We start from the raw sequence: 17,581 nt of genomic DNA on the forward strand, positions 1-17,581 counted from the left end.
TGCTTCAGCCAGAAGGTCCTCAATAAATTACAGTCTCTGCAATTCCAGATCTTCCTCCCTGCCCTCTCCGACTTGCCTGCACCTTGCAACTGTCTCTCATGCATCCAGACCAGTTTGTTTTGTAAAGATTGGCAGTTTTGATTTCAGAAAAATTAAGAACCTGAGGGAGCAACTGTCCTCCTTATGTTGTGCTTTTAAAATTTCTATATCCCAAGGACTGTTATGAATGGAACTATGTGTGGGTACTCATGCCATGGCATACATGTGGAGGTCAGAGGACAATACTCTGGAGCTGGTTCTGCTCCTCTACCTTTACATGTGCTCTAGGTATCCAATTTGGGCATCAGGCTTGCCCAGCAAGTGTTCTACTGCTGAGCGATCTCACCAGACCAAGACGGGTTCAACTTGAATACACCATAATTATTTTATGTATCTTTACCTGGAGATAGGGCATTGACAAATAAAATTAAGACAAGGTCATCGGGATGCACTCTAGCCCAATATTTTTATGAGAAGGGACAGAAACTTTTGTCTGTAGAGAGAGTGCAAAATGACTGAAAGGGGAAACTGGAATGAAGCAATGAAACACCTGGAGCTGTGAGAGGATGAGGTATGCAAGGGAAGATTCTCATAGCGTGATCCCGACAGTGTGGTTGCAGGCTTGCAGCCTCTGAACTTTTTGAGAATTAAATTTTGGTTGTTTGTTTCTAGCAACAGAGTTTGGAGTACTCAGTTATGACAGGCCTGGAACACTAACAATCAATTACAAGGACTAATTCATTTTCCTGTAATTCAGAGGATTGTATGTCAGAACCACAGACTAGTTACAGAAGAAAGGAAATAGTTTCCAAATAACATGAGATGGAGCCCAAGAGTTCAAATACATAAACCTATGAGGGGCATTTCACATCCTTATCTCAACAGTGAGTATACTAGACAACTGATGTCTTTTCCTGATGAAACAGCCAGCCCTTGGGTAGAGATAAAGGAACTGAAATGAGTCACAATTGACTCTGTCCTGAGTTTGTGCTTCGTGAATACAGGATTTGAAATCTATGGGTGAGGGGAATGCATAGCCTCCTAGAGAGAAAATAGTCCTCACCTTCCTGCACCCTGCCACTGACAATATTCACTAACTGTTACCTAGAGTGAGATGGAAATCTCTAAGGGAAATGAAAATGGGGAAATAAGTTCTTAGGACCTTTATGGAAATACCAGTATGAAAATTTTCAGACTTAGTTTCCTAGCAACAAGCGTCAACGTTCTTGGACATTGTATTGTCATTCCTTGAAAACATTGACTCCTGAAGAGTCTAAATGATAAGGAAAGAAAAGCAAGAATGAATTTCCTGGTGGCTAACATCATATTCAACTCTGTACCTAAGCAAAAGTAAATTACAAAGCACCTGCAAGTTTAGTCATCCATGTATTTTCAATGGCTAACATCAAAATATGGCCCTAAAATTAAATTATAAAAGGGAATATGGTTATGAACTGACCTAAGCCATTTTGTCCACTCACAACTTTCTGAGATACTGGAAGCAAACTAAGCCTAGGAGAGAGGATCATGTAAAACCTCATCCTGCATGCTATCACAGCTAAGGGGAATGTGGCATGCAAGGAAGTTCAGAATGAATCTGCCATAATGAAAACAAATATGAGCATGCAGACCATAAAACATGCACTCATGAGATGCTCCAGTTCTATGTGCTTCACACACTCTCATGCATTGTATATGTAATGTTCTGTCCACATAGATGTGTGGTAATACACTGTGTTCCCTAATAAAGCTTGCTCAAAACATGTACCTGATTAGAATACTTAGTTGAAACCACAGGCTCACTCACTATTCATTCTCAGAAGGCACATAAAGCAACTATTCTACATGCATATCAAATTGTCTAATTTATGAAAAATTGGATTCTTGTGTGGTGATATTGTGTTCCCCAAAATATTGTGCAACCTAATAAACTTATCTGGGGTCAGAGAACAGAACAGCCACTAGATATAGAGGCCAGAAAATGGTGGCACACTCGCCTTTAATCCTAGCATTCCAGAGGAGTTCAATGCTACACTGGAAACAGCCAGGCATGGTGACATACACTTTTAGTCCAAGGAAATGATGGCAGAAAGCAGAAAGGTATATAAAGTGTGAGGATCAGGAACTAGAGCTGGTTAAGCTTTCAGGCCTTTGAGCAACAGTTCAGCTGAGATTCATTCTGGATAAGGACTCAGAGGCTTCCAGTCTGAGGAAACAGGATCAGCTGAGGAACTGGTGAGGTGAGGTGGCTGTGGCTTGTTCTGCTTCTCTGATCTTCCAGAATTCACCCCAATACCTGGCTCCAGGTTTGTCCTTATTAATAAGACCTTCTAAGAGTCCTGCTTCATTCTTGTCATTTAACTTCTTCCCCCTTTGCTCCATGAAGATGGCCACTTTTATTATTAAACTTTTTTGATTATTCACACAAAAGGATAACTAACAATAGCTTTTAGATTGTACACGGGGAAGGGGTAAACATAGAAATCATCTTTGTTTTAAGACATTATTTTAAATATAGAACTTACATTTGGAAGTCAACTCATTTGTTATTTAGCATGCACCTCCCCCACCATACCTAGAAAATACACCTAGTACCCTGATAGTCAAATGGGAAAAAGAAATACCCTTATACACTTGTGCTGCCTTTCTTTTTGAAGTTAGTTTTAACACACACAATTTTACAGTTGAATGGAATTCGCCATGGTGGCTCCATGCGTGCCTATTTCATATGTTGATCATGTCTATCTCTCCTCTGTGCTTCCTTTCATCAAACCCTTCCCAACCTTGGCCATTCCATGTAACACTTTCAGGACAACCTTTTTTGTTCATTTGTTTCTGCATACAAAAGAGAATGTGTGACACTCGTTTTTCTTTGTCTAGCTTATTTTGCTTATTACACTGTCCTCCAGTCCCACTCATTTTATTTCAAAAGGCAGAATGTCATTATTTCTTTATGTCTCCATTGTATATCTATCACATTTCCTCCAGCCATTTGCTTGTTGAAGGGCACATAGGCTGACTCCATCTTACCTATTGGTTAAGGTGGAATGCACCGCTCTTTAAGGTTAGTGTGGATGTCTCAGGGGTAAAACTAGAGATGAGGCTACAGTGCTGTAAGAAATGGTTGCCGCTGTATCTCTACAAGTAAGTGTGATTTGTCAAATTCATTGATCCTCAGGATAGTTTCCTAACCTAAAATACTCATAGTTTAAATTGCCAGTGTTCTGAAATGTATTATGTTTAGGGACATCTATTAGGGTTCATTAAACAACCTGGTGACTTACAGAAAAGTACTTCACAATTAAAAGAATAAATATTAACTGAGCATATAAGCACTAATTTGATGCATTTTCTCTTAGTGAGAAAATTTTTGAGAAAATAAAAAATAAAATTGTAGTTTAACAAGTAACTAAATATGAGGGGCTTGGTTTGATGATGTAAGTGTTTTTTTGCCATGAGGCTTTGCCAGGGTGATAGGTTTCCATTATAGGTACGTATCTGCCGAAGGGGACTATATTCTCTTCTTGACCTGACAGGTGACTTCATACCCCACTCCCATAGAGCTAGTATGGACAATGACAACCACTATCTTTGGAAATCTGCCTTTTCTATTTTTATGTCTAAAAACCTCTGTTGTAAGAAATAGTCCTTTTAGATCTAAAAGTTGATATGAAATCTGATGGTGCTGGGGAACTAATGACATGGTATATTCATTTTGTGTTGACTTTAAATTTTAATTTACATGAAAAATTTCTACCAGACAGAGTGAGGTAGTAGCCACCTCTTGTGGCGCCATGTAGCCTTGGCAGACATCACAGACAATGATGATAGTTCTAATCAATACAAACAGATACAAATGTGATTTTATAATCTTAGGAGAATGGTCGTAGGACAGAAACTAGGATAGCCATGTGTCTAGGAATCAAAACATGTGAGCACAATTAGTAAGTTAGTGATAACGGCTCAAATTATTTCTGTGCTGTAAGAAAGAGGAGTCTTCAGCTAAAGCAGGTGCCTGGCATTGCCACCCTTGGCTCTGAGTCCCCACTCACCCCACACTTGCCACTTGCCATTCTGACTCTGCTTTCTTGCTGTCAGAGGAGAGAGATCACACCCAGCAACTTGCTCTGAGTCAATCAGTGAATCACAGGGAAGGCTCCAGGGAACCCATGACAGCTTGAACTGATGCCCATGGCCTCATCCCTGGCCTGCAGGAAGGCACACTTGCCCTGTCCCTCTTCCCCAGCATTGGCACTTAGCTCCCCATGTTCTTTCTGTTCTTTCTCACCAGAAGTGGCCAAACACAGCACCGTAATAGATGAATGAATGACATCATGATGGGAGATAAAAGTAAAAAAAAAAAAAAAAATGGGTGAGGAGCTCCAGAACTAATTAGAAAAGACAGGTAAACAGTTTTGCTAACCCCCAGAGCTATAAGTAACCTACTTTTAATGACTATGCATGCATTTAAAAATCTTCTGTTAAATCAGGGTTATTCCATTGTGCTCTGATTATTTGCTTAGCGTTTGAAATACAATATTCTCTTAAAGGCTTTAGCCTCCTTAAAATCTTTTCAAAACACATTATTATCCTGGGGTCCTCTTTGCTTTGTCTCTAGAAAGAAGTATAATAAACGTACAGCAAGCTTCTTTATTATTTGCTGTTTTCCTTTTGCAGCCTAGTTTGTTTTAATATGCGTTTTCATCTTCATCACCATTATTCTTGCCCAAGATGTGGGTGGTTTTTTTGGGGTGCGGGATCATAATTAAGTCAATTATTCTCATACTAACTAGAATCACACATTAGCATCATAAAAACATTAATAAAAGTTCACAATTGTCTAGAGAAAGTAAAAGCGATGACCCTCTCTAGAATTCAAATCAAGGCAGAAGGATGTTTTAAAATACACGTTTTAATATCACTGCATTGTCCTGTTTTCAACTCTTCTGAGGCAACCCAACTGGCCCAGTCTCAGACTCATCATCCACTTACCTTCCCAGCCTCTCCTATCTGCTCCCTTTCTGTGCTTGAACTCCTTTGTAGTCGGGTAGAACCGAAAGTCTCTGTGAGCCCATTTAAAGTCACGTATTTCATTCTTATGTGCCAGAACTTGGGTGCCAGTAATTTCTTTAAAGAGCTTTAGAATGTGGTGCTCTGCAAATACCATTCAACTGGAAATCACAAGCTTAAATTCAGATTCTTTAATTAACATGAGCAGCCTACCCTCATAAAGCCTTTCTTTTCTATTTTTCTTCAAATTATTCCACACTGAGAATATTATCTAATACATCAAAAGGTACAAGAAAACACAAATAAAAGTGTGACTATCAACTAGTATTATTTTCTCTAGTAAAGTACATCCTAAAGATAATCATTCTATTGCCTTTGGGAGAGGTGTGGGATGTCAGAGAGAGAGAGAGTATCTGGCATGGGAACTATTATTATTAAATCTCTGCAACTAGAAAGAGTCAGATTGTAATGAATGGGTTCATTTTTAGCCAGCTACTCTGTGTTTTGAAATGTGAATCTTGATTTATATGCTAAAAAGCCTTATCATATCTTCTTGACTCTTTTAAAGAGTGACTAGTAGTTGCAAGCCATTTTCTTTTGATTATGACCTAAATTTGTGCTTTCTTATCATCTGTGCCATCTGAAAACCAATTTGAACATAAATTACTATGTTTCCTGATTCTAAGATACCATCTCGAACAGAGAGCAAAAAATACGATCCCACTGAATGAACCTACTGATTGTAAGACACACTGCAGTTTTAGAACTTTAAAAGCAGAAAACCATGCATTTTGAAATAAAAGATATAACAAGTTTTTTTTTCTTGCAAGAAATCAAGCTTCATTCTATGATCCTTAATATACAAGTAAATTCTGATGGGTTTCTTTCTTTTTTTTTTTCCATGTGTGAAACAGACATAGGCAATTTCAGCCGGTTTCTAAATGAAAGGATTGATCTCTCCACAGTGAAGAAATGCCAGCTCTTCTAATGGTATCATCAGAATCTCTTGGTCTTCTGTCTGCCCAAGTACAGGTTGTACTGCCTTCAGGCCAACCTTTCAGGGTGGGTGTTTAGTTGTCTATACTTGACTATGGTGTATTTTTGCTGTTTCTCTTTTCATCCAAAGGTGTGTCAAAGCCTGGGCAGAATTTCAAAATGGAGCAAAAATATTGTTTAAGTATCACACTGACTTAAAGTTTGGCTGATCCTCATTCCCATCCTTCAATTCATGAAGTTGGGTGGCTAATTAGATCAGTGCTTTGTCATGACTTATTGTTTCCCAGAGTGTCAGTTAAATGGCCAATCACACCAGAATTTCCTGGTCCTAACAGAAATGATGATTCCTAGGGCTGAAAAAATGGTTTAGCATTTAAGAACACTTACTGTTCTTCCAAAAGACCCAAGTTTGGCTCACAGCCACCTGTAACTCCAGTTCTAAGAGATCTTACAGCCTCTTCTGGCCTCTGTGGGGATCTACATATATATCCACATATGGCACACACACACACACACACACACACACACACACACACACACACACACATTAATTTGGGACAAACATAAGAAATGATGTTTCCTTGGCTCAACAGCCACTGTTTATCTTTAAGTATCAAAGACTGGGCCCTGGAATAGGTGTTTCTAGCAAGTTCTCCAGGAGAATCTTTTGTCCACTGATGTTTGATGAATTCTTTCTATATAATAAAGCATAAACTCCAAGAGCTAGAAACTGTCTTAGCTTGAATTTCCTCTAAGAGTAGGGTGATCTTAAGCAAATTGGCTTGACTGTTTGTGCTCTAGCTTCCTTTCCTCAAAAGAGAATGTTAGTGCTTCCTGAACAGGAATGCTTCAATATGGGATAAGTGAGTCTGTAAACTGCACTTAAAGCAGGGTTTGCTATGTTGTAGAACTGACAAACATGATTTTTATTAATATTCAGAACAGAAAAAAGTTATGCATTTAACAGATATTTAATACGTACTCACTATATTCTAGGCATGTGTCCTAATCCAAAAATTGTTGCATTCTATCCAAGAGTAAAATGCCAGTGCACACACTTAGGATAGAAATGCGTTTGACTTTCCTCTCAGTACTGGTAGAGATGAACACCCTCTACCTTTTGCTCAAAGGAAACGAAGGCACAAAGTGGTGAAGAAACTAGCCAAGTCCAGGCAGCCTGTGGGTGATGGAGTTGTTAGTAAACCAAGCAGCTACCTCCCTGAAATCATTTCACTGCCCCATCCTGCCAGGGATATTCCAACAGGAAGAACATGCCACTGACCAATGCCAGGTGGACTCTTGGCTAAATGAGGATCTACCTGGAGTATAAACCATCCAGGCTTTTAGCTATGCTCTACAGATGGACTTCCTATAAATGTGAGAGTTGGGGGAACACTATTCTTCCCCTGAGGGCTTAGCATAGATGTTATATTTACATTGAGTAGAAGCTCAAAAATTACATCTTAAATAGATGCAAGTTAGATCCACATTAAATGCTGATTAAATTCTAGTGACTGAAAGATAAGACGTGCTGGTGCAAATAGCCAGCTGAAGCCCTTTTGAGTCTATAGTCAGTATCACCTGGTAGGCAACCTGACAGGCAGGCTTTTTGGGGTTGGGCTGTTTTTCACATTTTTTTTCCTCTTGAAAGTAGAAAGTTATGTAAGGTGTGGTACCGTGAATAGTACCTTGTATTTATAAGAAACCTCTCCCTAAGGTGTTGACAGATTTTATCTACACTGGCTTCTTCTCAGTTTGGGATTCATGGATAGAGATGATGACTAAGAATCAAGATGACAAAAGAATCAAATCTAAGCTCCATGATGCCATTCATTCACAAGCAGAACAGATTTTGAAATTATAGGAGGAAGAGATCACGTCAGGGAATTCATCACTTGGCTTCCAAAGAGAATTTTTTCATGTCTACCTTTAAAATACTTTGGTGTTTTAAATAGGATGGTGAGGCAGGATATCTTCAGTAAAACTTTTGGAGTTTAGTGCTTGAGTAGGGAGGTATCTATAATAAAAACTAAAATGTAAGGAGGAGATGAGACTATTAGAATTTATCTTTGCTATAGGAATTTAAGTATGCAGTTTGACATTATTTTGGTATGAATTGCATTAAAAATTTATAAAATAGACAAGCTAATTTTTAAAAAGTTATTAGGACTTCTAGATAGCTAGAAAACATTTACACACAGAACACATTTTTAAAATTTAAATTCAGTGTAAGTGAAATGTGTATGCTTTTTAAAAATATTTTTATTTATTCTTTGAGAATTTCACATATGCATACTATGCATTTTGTCCATACCCACTCCCATTCCTCACTCAACTCTGCCAAGACCGCCTCACCACATCCCTCTCCTAACTTAATGTCTTTTAAAAAAAAAAAAAACCATACTGAGCTTAATTAGTGCTGGCCAAATGTGTATGAATATAGGACTGTTCACCGGAACACCGCCAACCTACCAAGGACCACATCCCGGAAGAAAATTGACTCCCCTCCTGTAGCCATCAGCTGCCTGTAGCTTCTCAGCTACCGGTGGGGATTGGAGATCTTCCTCCATCTGTGCTAGAGTGTTGACTAGCTTGATGCTGTGCAGATGTTGTGCAGGCAACCACAGCTGCCATGAGTTCATGTGTGCTATGGCCCTGTCGTGTCCAGAAGACACCATTTGGTAGCAGTCTAACCCACACTCTGTCTGTCTCTTCCAGTCTTTTCACCCCACTTTCCATGATGTTCCTTGAACCTTGGGGAAGTGGGTAATACAAACACTCCATTTAGGAATGAGCTCCTCACAGTCATTCATTCTCTATACTTTGACCAGCTGTGAGTCTGTATTAACCTCTGTTCACTGAATAAACTAAAAACAAACAAACAAATAAATAGATTTCTCTGATGAGGATTAAGAGATGTACTAATTTGGGGTATAAAGTGTTTAGAAGTGTGGTAGTTGAATGAAAATGGGCCCATAGGTTCATATGTTTTAATGCTTAAGTCCCCATTGATAAACTGTTCCAGAAAGATTGTGGACTAACTCTCTGAAAGCCCCCAATTAAATGTTTTTGTTTATGAGAGTTGCTTTGACCATAGTTGAAGAGTTAAGTGCTTTTAATGTATTTGAAAATGAACAATGGGGATTAAAGAGGGCAAGAGAGCATGTTTAGGAGCAAAGGCAAAGTTTACTTTTTAACTTTTTTTCTTGAGTATATTTATAGGAACCAGAGGTCATGGTTTCTTTCTTTCTTTTTTTTTTAATTGGGTGAAAGGGGTTTCTGTTTCTTTTTTGAAAACTTTATTTTATGTGTGTTGGTGTGAAGGTGTCAGATTCCCTAGAACTGGAATTACAGACAGTTGTGACCTGCCATGTGGGTCCTGGGAATTGAACCTTGGTCCTCTGGAAGAACAGCCAGTGTTCTTAACTGCCAAGCCATCTCTCCAGCCCCCGTGGTTTCTTTTCATAGCAATAGAATGGTAACTAAGACAAGAAGGCAGTTTGATGCTCCATCCATTTCATAAATTATCAAAAGGAGCTTCTACTTTGGAGTTTGTTACTTTCCCGGCCACAGGTTTTTTCATAGTACTAGACATGTGTTCTATCCTCTGGGAGTGGATTTTAAATCTAATCAGAAAGTGGTTGGTTCCCCCCCCATAACATCCATGCCACTATTGTACCCATGTGCATCTCTAGCCCCATGTCTCTACTGTAGTTCAGAGGGTGCAGAGATCAGCCACATGGAAAGCTACTATTTTAGACACTTCATATAGAGATATTCTAGATAGAGTTACCCTATATTAGAGGATACGCTTCTCCCAGATACCCTAAGTTTTAAATACACACACACACACACACACACACACACACACACACACACACACACACACATGGCTGCTCAGTGATTAAAAGCTGTTGTTCTTTAAGGGACTGAGGTTCAATTTCCCAAGCCTATGTTGTGGCTTACACCATCTACTCCAATTCAAAGGGGCCTGATATTCTCTTCTGACCTCCCCAGATACCAAGCATACTTGTAATATACATGCATATATGCAGGCAAAAACACATAAAATAAAATATAATTCTAAATAGCCCAGTATCAGGTATGAAATTTCTCCCTTTAAATTGTTGTCAGGAGAGTCCCATAGGTTTCCCTAAAAAATAGAAGGTTTACTGTTGCTTCTCACAAGAACTTGATCCTATTGCTGGCTGAATGTGGTGGCACACACCATTAATCCCAGCACTAGGTTGGCAGAGGCAGGCAGATCTCTGTGATCTAGATCATCCAGATCTACATAGTAACCTCCATGTCAGTCAAGACTATATGTAGTGAGACCCTGTGTCCCAAGATTTTAGGAAGTGATTTTTGTATAGAGACACAGATGAGTCTAGGTAGGGCCAGTTCTACCCCAGGTCCCACAGTCTTGACTGCTTCAAATCTCCAAAAATTTGAAGAGATTGTAGAGATCTCCATCTTCCCATGAGCTCCTCTGTGTTGTAAACATGTCTGCTTTAAACATTGAATGAGTGACGCTGAATACACTCACGTTGTTGGCCAAGTTCACTGACCACATGCTCCCTTTGGCTTAGCTTGGTTTAGTTACCTTTGGTTACTATTTACATACTCCAGAAAAGAAAATTAAAAAGTAAACATTGCCTTTGCTCTGAAACATGCTCTCTTGCCCTTTTTAATTCCTACTCTACATTTTCAAATACATTAAAAGCACCTAACTCTTCCAGGATCTTTGGTGCAGTGCCCATAATCAAGTGTAAATTCTCCCATAAAATTTTAGGATCTCTCTCGTCCTTCATGCCTCCTTCTACTTTGACGTATGACTGTCTTTGACAAGATGCTCTTTTTGCTTCTGCCCTCTGTTGATCTTGCACTCCAGGTGGAATATTATGTGCTGTCTGGAGCCGTTTAAGTGATGTTTACTCAGCTTACCTGAACACAGAGCACAGGAAGAACTTAATCATAAAATTATTGTTATCATTGATAGAGACTGACCTGTTATGACCCACTCGATATATTAAAAGTAAATTCAATAAGTATTGTGAAGGCCCCCCTGTGTGTCACTCAGCTAGGCAATAGAGTTATGAAAACTTAAACCCTCTTTCTCTTCAAATTGTTTTGACCTCGGTTAGACATACCATCCACAGGCGGAATAGAAAAGTTTTGATGGTGTTTGGTGGGAGCTGATGACAGAGACTAGAATAAGAAAAGAAGGGGAAAGTAATTTAGATAGGAAATACATGTAGGGATGGTTGTCTGTGCTTTACCCCAGAAGCACAGCTCCTCATAGGCAGCAGGTAGCTACTAGGTACCTGCACCACCCCCCGGGGGTGTGGCCGAAGGGAGACCCCCCTTAAGACCTGGGATGCATGTGTGCTCACTCTCTTGGCTACCTCATGGTCTTGCATGCTGGATATTGGTGCTGTGGATCAAGGCAGAGTTCACCAGAGAACCATGTTAGATCACGCCCTTATGCTTATTGTGAGTTAACCCAGAATAAATCTCTTCAATTATCAGATAGACTCTGTGGAATTGCCTCATTGAACATATGAGATGAATGCATGAAGAAGTAGACACTTTTCACATGAGGCATGAGAAGTAGAGGCATTTTAGGCTGAAGAAAGGAATTTCAAACAAAGGATTAATGTGTTTGTGTAAGGAAGACTAGCATGAGAATGGCACATTGTTTCCTAGGATTGAAAGTTCATAGCAGTGTAGACCCAGGCTTAAATTATCACTGTCACCCTGGGTTACAGCTTATGTGGGATGTGGTCATAGAAATCATTTTCCTGAGGCTTCCTGTCATGAGATAGGAGCCTCTCAGCTAAACCATTAATGACTCAACTGATACCTAGTGCTCTTCAAGTCCCTGAATTACAGCCAATTTAAAGGACTGTTGCCACCCACTGAGATCTTGTATTGTAATAGGAATATATCATTGTTTGAGAGTTGTTTTGACAAATTCATTTGCTCAAGTTAGGTACTTGCCCACCACCCCTTCCTGCACTCTGTCCTGTAAGCCTCAACATGTACTCCATATTTTTAAGTTAAATCAATGATATTTTGTTATAGATAATTGGTGGAATTGGGATACCTATTTTATATTTTGTTTTACAATATGTAAACTTAAAATATACATTAATAATAATGATTCCTGGTCATTTTATCTCTAGGTAATATTGTAACATTATATGGCTTTTAATAGGTCTGTAAGGGTCTCCACAGATATACTAAAACCCCCAGAAAGAAATTGTGTTTTCATTTAGAAAAATATTCTGTCTGTTGTTGTAATCACATAAATAAATGCATGTGGATAATGCTATAAAGTATAAAACTTTGGCAATATGAAAGTATAGACTTATATGTAACTAAGATGAAAACTAGTAATAGATTTTAGTATTTACCAGGATTAAAACAGCATTAAAAGCCTTTGTTTGTTTAGTTCTCACAATATGTGGTTTCACCAGCAAAGCAAACCTCCTTGGGGCTGATTGAGTCAGCTCTTGAAAAGGCGGTGAGCCATGCTGGTGCCATTCATAGTTGTCCCCATTAAATTCCTTCTCGGAATTAGGTCATACATGGGCACTGGCTGAGCGAGGCACAAAGTGTCTCTCATAATGATTGCGATAATTGTTGGTGCTGACCACCCTTGCTTCTCTCCTCTTTCCATCTTTTCATATGGTATTTTTCTTCACTGGTGTATTTGTCCATGCATCAACAGGCATTGATTTGCTCTGATAGTCACTCGGGTTAAAGGCTGCAACATTACCAACCAATCGAAGGCCAGAATATACTGCTGTGTCTTGACCACCCATGTGTCTATACCCTTAGCAGAAGGCCTGCCATGCTAATATTCAGTAACTGAATATTTATTTTTAATTAAACTGAATTTATTTTTAATTAAAAGTGAATGACAATGTGGACATTTAATAGATTTGAAATAATGGCTGAGTTCTGAATATGCTACTCTACATGGTTAATATTGTTATAATTGTAGTTTGGAATGTTAAACTTTAACACATTATGTAATTTTATTATATATAATATGTATAGTATACATAGTGTATTTTATAAATATATACCCATAGATTATTTCACATTGGTCTGCAGTAGTGGAAGAATTAGATTAGAAGCAATTTTCTAAACAAAAGAAATATATTACCTCACATAGTTATGATTTTGTGTTAAGATATGATATCCACTCTTGGCATTTTTCAAGAATACAATATATTAACTATAATCACCATGTTGTATAAAAGATCTCTTAGCTTATTTTTCCCAACTAACTAAAGTTTTGCATACTTGGACCATTATCTCTTCAATTCTCCATTCTAAACATTCTAGCCCACAGAAGCCACCATACTTGAGTCTGTCCATCAACTGGTGAATGGAATTATTTAGTATGACCACCTGTCTTCCTGGAAGATAAAGCTTCTTACATATTTTCTGATAGTTCTTCCCTTTCCAGATGTTCTCTGGATTTACAAAAGGACTAGGGTTATGCCTCCTGGCATTGATGGTGGAACGCATCTGTTGAGAATGAGATGGTATGGTTTAAGGTACCTGGCATTGAAGTCCATGACTGGGAAAATAATCAACAAAGTGTTGTTGGATTATCTCTACTGCCTCAACAGCAGCCCCGTCTCTCTCTGTGCTGTGGATCCATGTGGCTTGGCTGAAACTCTGGTCACTGTGTTCATTTCTGACATTTCATCCTTGACACCATTTTAGTTCTAGTGTGACTGGCCCTGTTGGGTTCCTCAGAAGGTTCCTCAGACTTCTTTCCAGAGTCTAACAAAGAAATGGGGTTGAAGTCCTTCCGTACACCCTCCTTAACCCTCCCCCAAAATTAGGTGCCATTCTCCAATATATCCTTTGTGACTGAATCTTGTGGGTGACAGACGGGAAGAAGGAAGTCCTGATTGCTGCTCTCATTCACTGGGTTCTTTTGCCTTCTCTTGCTTCTAGTCCAAGAAAACTTCGCCATTATTATATATCAGACAACACTGTGTAGCCCCAGGATCATCGTCTCTTCTTTCCAGAATTGACATTAAAAGAATATGATTAGTAGAGAGGAATAAAACCACATTGATTTTAATATTTTCCAAGTATTATGTGCGTAAGATTCATTTTACCCTAGAGAATGCTAAAGCTCAAAGTGGTTAAAGTAACTTGCAAAATAGCAGAGCCCTGATTCAAAGACTGGCTATAAAACATAGTGATAGCACCAGATGGCTTGGAGTTTTTGAGTGTTTTAAGCTTCTCATATCTCCTCACAAGCTTTAAACACCAAATATTGCTTATCAAATTTAAAACGTAATTTGGTAGTACTTCTCCAACCTCCTTTCATGTTCAGCACATGAGACCAGAAGCAATTGCCCTAATTAATTAGTTTTACAAAACACACTGTAAAAGTGAATTAATGATTAGATGAAATTAAAATCTAACCGAGACAAGCAATTCTGTCACTTTTCACTCGTGGTGGGGAGACCTTTGTTTCAGTTAAGTATTATCTGTGATATCAAAAATGCATAATTATCATTTTAAAATGTGTTTGACTTAATTTTGAAAAAGAGCAGAGAATGGTTTCACATTTAAAACTACTGGTTGAGGACTAATGAACTGGAATCTATATTATTTAAAACCTAATTGAGTTTGAGTTTTTAAAATAAGAATTTTTTCTAAGAAGAAATGATTTTTCAATGTGCATAACAATTATTTAAAAGAGAGATTTTTTTTTTAACCACCGGGTTGTTCTAGACTACTGCTAGAAATAATGTCACAAAAATAGTCATGAAGTGGACTATGCCTGGCTCTTTGATCACCATGTTCAATGCATGCTGACTGTCTCTTCAAATTAATTGCACATGTCCTAGTTGCATGTGGTCTCCTCCAGCCAGTCCATCTTAGTAACCCTATAGCTCCCACTGCTCTCCTGGTGATGCTTCCAGTCAAGGCTATCTGTGTCTAGCAAAGCTCTGCTGCCACTGATGGTCTCTTTGGAGCCCCTCTGCTTATCAATGGCCATATATACAGAGCCAAGACCCACAATTGCCTGTTTGTGTCTCATGATGTCTGCCATTTCTCAAGGAGCTGGATATTTTTCAGCCAAGGTGACTGAATGGGCCTAGTACTGTTCATGGTCTGATTTGGGGGCACCATGGAGATTTTATTGAGGTCACTCTTTCATATATGTCATGCTTTTTATGTTGTCTTTTTTATGTAAAAGGCTGTGAGACTGTAGCAGAGGGATGGGCTAAAAATAGATAACACACTATAAGCAAAAATTTCCCTGTGATACTGAATTCATTATCCATCATGCAAACCTATCTCAACTCTTTCCTGCCCTAAGTACTTTTCCAGGGAGTTTTTCTTTCCTTATGCAGCATGGCCTCTGTGAGTCTATCTAGGTTTCAAGTGAAGACATCTGCTGTCTTTTTTCCTGACCTTCTCCTCATGTTTACCACTGCTGGGTTAAAATCTTTTTTATATCACACGTCTACCTTGAATTCAAGGGTCTGAATTAAGTGCAACATCTCTCTTCATCTTCCATCTTTTCAATACAAAGAATCACATTTACCCAGTTACCTATTTAGAAACAAAACATTTCCCACATCATCTTTCTCAAACTCACCAATACTCGTTTCCATCTTCTCATAAATCCTGATTTCTGCTTCCTGTGCTTATTGTACGTCTGTTTGTACCTTGTTCCTACTCTCTTAGCTCTGGGCATTGCCTCTTGCCAAGATTTCTGAAAGACAGATCTTGGGAGACGGCTCAATAAGTAAGTACTTGCCATATTAGCCTGAGGACCTGAATTCGGATCCCTAGCACCCACATAACTATTGAGTATGGTTGTGTGTCTGTAATCCTAGTACCGAGGAGGCAGAGACACCAGAGTCCATGAGGCTCAATAGTCAACCAGTTTAGAAGAATCACCAAACCCCAGGTTCAGTGAAAGTCCTTGTCTAAAGAAATTAGGTGGATAGTGACTACAGCAGACACTTGACGTCATGGTCGGTCTCCATGTGCATGCACATTCCCCACATACACAAGCACAGGAGCACGCACAGTAAACAAACATAAGGTGTCTGCAATAACCTTGATCACCCTCCCTGTCTTCTTCCTCCTCTACCTTATAGAAACTCTTTGCTTAAAACTTGTACATTTTTCTTTTGCCTCAACCTAGTCTGGCCACAAAGATGTCTTTTCCTCTTTTGATACTGGTACTCTCTCTCTCATCTCCTGAATTTTCCAAATACCATTCCTTATGCAAGGAAGGATTGCTATATTTTTATCTAATGGGTGACCAAATTATGTTTGGTCCAGAGCAGAGGACCTTAAAGATCTCACGGCAAGCAGATTCTCTGAATATATTTATCTTTTACTAAACAGGTTTGCCTCATTCAACATTTTGTTGATGTTTTCTAAACAAAAAGCTGACCTGAAATTGACATCTGCATATGAACCTACAAGATTTGTTTTCAGGTCTTGGCAGGAGCATTCAGTTCTTGTCTGCCACTGGCATCACAGGACTGTGCTCCCTGGCTGGAGAGTGTCACCCCCTTTGACTTGCATGGCACCCTGAAGATGCAGCCGATGCCAAGAGCAGCAAATGCATTATAGGAAGGGAAGCACTGTACAGCTTTCAGCCAGCCAAGTCCCTCGAATCAAACCTGGCAGGAGTAGAGAGACAGATGTCACTGTCAGATTGCTCCATCATCCTTGATGTGACCTACCGCGAGGTGTTCTGATTTCATTTCTAAAAGCCTGAGTAATCTTTACAAGTTGAGACAGTGAAAAGGAGAAAACAATTTTATGGCTTGGCAAGGCCTGTGATGTATACTCCACCTAGCAACAGACCTGGGATCTCCAGGGTTGACGAGAGCATCTGGCTGCCATCTACAGGAGGCTGGGAGCATGCCAGCTTTAATAATTACAGTCAGCTTGCCCACCATCCCGCATCACTTCCATCAGATGACATACTTTCACTGCTGTTCAAAAGCATACCATGCATGATTACTGGGAAATTCTGTGAGGCAACTGTCTCAGCCTAGAAATGGTAACAGTTTATGGGTATGTGAAAGAAAATAATAGCACAGTGAAGTTTGAACAGTGTCTTCAAAATGACAAGTTAGATGTTAAAATTGCTAATTACTACTCAAGCAAATTTAATTATTTTAATTCATATAACTCACATTGTCTTTCAAGTTTATTCAATGAGAAAATACTTATTTTAATTTAATCTAATATTTTTATTTTCTGTTACTATAACTAGATATTCTAAGACAAATATGATCTGAGACATATCAACCCCACACAAAAAAGAGACTTTTATCTGGTACATGTTGGATTTTATAAAGGCTAAAATATAATTAAAATATCAGATAAGCACCAATTGTTTATAGATATTTCACAATATTACATTATTTCATAATATACACATTATTTCACAATAATATTTTATATACATTAATTGTGTATATATTTCACAATATTGAATTCTTTCATAACATACACATTA

Source organism: Onychomys torridus, chromosome 3 (genome assembly GCF_903995425.1).
Source record: "Onychomys torridus chromosome 3, mOncTor1.1, whole genome shotgun sequence".
In the NCBI taxonomy this organism is placed as follows: domain Eukaryota; kingdom Metazoa; phylum Chordata; class Mammalia; order Rodentia; family Cricetidae; genus Onychomys; species Onychomys torridus.